General features: G+C 37.9%; 1 non-coding gene across 1 annotated transcript; it reads left to right on the top strand.

Moving 5' to 3' along the window:
- The first annotated feature begins 2,500 nt into the window (after positions 1–2,500).
- TRNAE-CUC lies at positions 2,501–2,572 on the top strand. The gene has a single exon. It is a non-coding gene; the product is annotated as a tRNA-Glu (tRNA).
- The last annotated feature ends 864 nt before the right edge of the window (positions 2,573–3,436 follow it).

Here is a 3,436-nt window from a genome sequence, read left to right as displayed (position 1 = left end):
AAAAATATTTTTTCCAGAATTGTCTGTAACTGGGAATGACACTAGAAATGAACATTAAAACCTCAAACACAAAACTAGGAAGGTGATTATAATGATACTTAAAAATCTCTAGCTTTTTTAAAAAATAAGCACCACAGATATAGAGCAAAACCTGATGTTTTCTACTAAGCTGTTGTTATCAGGAGTTATAGCAACGACTTACAGAGCTTTTCTTCTGAGGTCTGAGAAACGTGTTGAGTTTTGTTGGTATTGTTGTAAAGCATTATCAAATTCTAGGACAACGATAGAAAAAAAGGATTTTGAAAAGCTTTTATGAACAGAGTGTTTAAGAACCCTGCCACTTGTGTGGTCCGGAAGATTGCTTTCATAGCTATAAAAGCTGAAGAAACAGACTGAGTGTTTAGACATCATATTACATACTTCATAGCAGAAAACAGTTCACAGTTTTGCATTGCAGGTCTTTAATTAATGGACTGGGGGTGAAACAGCTCTGAAAAGATATAGAACATCAGCAATTAAAGGGTTAATACCAGTGCTATATGTGTGCAACTGTGCTAAGTGTGATGCAACTGTCAGTCAAATGAGATGTTAGTGGTAATATACTTTTCCTTTGTATGGTACACCTTCTTCCCACACAGCCACTTTAAAAAAACTTTCTAATATTTGGCACTTTGTCGATTGTTTCCTATGTTTCGTTAGTAATATATATGCCTGGGGTCTATGCCATTTTTCCAGCTGACTGTTCACTATCTCATATGACTTGCTGTCAGCACATTTTCTCATCTCAGGTCGAGGGGGACTAGAAGTGAATATACTGGTGACTTCAATGAAACTTCTACTCTGAATAAAGGCTACAGGGCATACACAAGTCAGTGAACAGGTTGCCCAGGAAGGTTGTGGATTCTCCATCTTTGGAGATACAAAAGACTGAACTCTGCATGGCCCAAGCAGGCTCCCCTCAGTGATCCTACTTTGAGCAGGAGGACCCTTCCAACCTCAACCATTCTGTGACACAGCTCTGAAGGTAATTGCATGACTTAGGAAATAAATGCCGGCATCCTGGTAGTCTCTCACTGCATTGAGTAAATCCTCGAAGGCTCCAACAGCCTGAAAGCCTAGATCTTATAAGGGGATCCGGTTTTCAAAATAGGTAGTAATATGACTGTGGACATTTGGGAAAACAGATCAGGAAGCTGCTCAACATTTTGTCAAATCCCTTCCATGTCAATGATTTGTCTTAACTTTCATGGTCCTATGTTTTTTATCAAGAACTTAAAAAGATGGTATTTTTCTTTGCAACTATGATTAAACACACACATATATATATATAATTATGTAAATATATGTCTGTAACTACAAATCACATTGCCCACATTTGGTATAATAGGCCTTAATACGTGACTCCTGTGGTGCTGTACCATACAGAGTTGTTCTTAAATGAGACTTGTAAGTGGGCAGCCTCCTTTAGACATATAGTAAGTAAAAAAATAAAACTAAGAGGCTCTAGGTTGTATGGTTTCATCTGAGTTAACATTTAAACACATTGGTTTCTAAGTACACTGCTCCATAGCAGAGTTGTCTCCTCTGTTCTTAACAACTACAACAATATAATGAGGTCTTTGCATCAGCAATTACATTATAATATTTTGACTAAAATATTTTCTTTTTCTTTTTTAAAATAGCTAGTGCACAGAGCTGGTTTCATATGAATAGCACTTTGCACATTGAATCAAAGATTGCAGTGCATGGGCAAGAAGGCACAAAAATAATAAAAAAGCCGTTTTTAGTAATGAAAAGTGAACATTCAGGTCTTGAGCAGCTGCTGGGAGTCCTCCTGCAGAACAACTGGTATGCATCACAGCCTCAGAGTTCTTTGTGATTGCAAGACATGGGCATTTCACAAGGCACATCTTGTGCTTCTATTTTAAAGGAAATTGTCAGGAAATCAATTAAAAGGTTATTTATTGTGTAAAATGAAATTCTGATGAAGGTTATCTTTGTATCAGCAGCAATTTTTTTTAAATTTATAAAAATAGTGAAAAAAGAGCAGAAAATCTGTCCTACTCCTAACATAATAAACTTAAAAACAATAGGCTATCTCGAACTGTTGTCAAGTTAGATCTTAACAGCCCAAAGAAAAGTATAGGTGGTGTTGAAAGGTATCCTGTGAAGGGAGCCTTATCTGCTGCCTATTCCAGGCTGTAGCTGAATCTGGAAGTGAATATAATTCAAGCTCTGCCCAGCCTTTGCAGCAAATTAAAGTGGAATAACTGAATATATTTGTGAGTATCAGAACACTCAAGCATTCAGATGATCTCTATGTGAATTTTCTAACTGGTGTGTGGAATTTGGCTGCTGTTACAGAGAGTAGTTTAAGAGTTGTTTTCTGGATTTAGTCTGGCTGCTGCTCCTATAAGTCACTGGAGTGTCATGAAAGAATCTCTGCTGGCTGACTAGACCAGTAGGGCAATATAAAGGGCTTTAGTCATGAAAGTGGGGCCCCCTGGTGGTCTAGTGGTTAGGATGCAGCGCTCTCACCGCCGCGGCCCGGGTTCGATTCCCGGTCAGGGAACTCCCCTGGGCAGATGGAGCTCGTCAGCCCTGTAAGGCCATCCATCTAAGAGAAGGTCACTCTAAACAAACCTACGTCCTAAGGAAAATAGTCCAGAATGGGCATAGTTGAACTGTTTCTGTGCTCTGGCTCCTCTTGTTCCTCCTTCATGCTTCACCAAGGCTAAGTTGTGTGGTTTAGCTCATTCTGCCAAAGGGGACTAGAAAAGCACAGTGTCTTCTCAAAACTAGTAAATTTTCTGGACGAGCTCTCTGTATGAAGCACAGAAGGTGGAGAGTGTAGAAATCTAACTAACCTTACCAAATAAAAACTGTAGCATGGGTAACCAGAGAAAGCATTTTCTCTGCAGATTACTAGTCTGTGAATTAGTCAGACTCTCTGCACATTTTGTTAGCAGACTTCATAGTGTAAAACAAAATTCTCACATAAAATAATTTATTGGAAATTTAGGGTTGGAAGTCCTTTACAGCATTCTTACTGGCAACAATAATCACTCATATAGAAGCCTAAACTCTGAAAAAAAAATCGCAGAAATAGTTTCTTGAAATCAAAACTGAACTAATTTTACCTCGGGGCAGTCTATTGAGAGTCATTCTCTCAGCCATTTTTTCTAGAATATCACAACTTACTGGCAGTGACTCTCCTTGTAAACCACCTTCTCAATTTCAATAGTGAAATTATCCTTTAAAGAAATTCATCACTACTTTCTAGCAAATTGTTATGTTATTTTTGCAACCATTATTTTTCATTAAATTATCAGATTCCTTCAACATATTGCCCTTTTTCACTGCACATATAAACAGAAAAATGAATTTTCCCTCCTCTAGGAGAGAAAAGTATGTTCCATACCTTTTTCTCCACAGA

This window comes from Manacus vitellinus, unplaced genomic scaffold, assembly GCF_001715985.3.
Source record: "Manacus vitellinus isolate BGI_N305 unplaced genomic scaffold, ASM171598v3 scaffold_18_pilon, whole genome shotgun sequence".
NCBI lineage: Eukaryota > Metazoa > Chordata > Aves > Passeriformes > Pipridae > Manacus > Manacus vitellinus.
The sequence above is the reverse complement of the archived record's forward strand: the minus strand, read 5'-3'. Positions and strand labels throughout refer to the sequence as shown.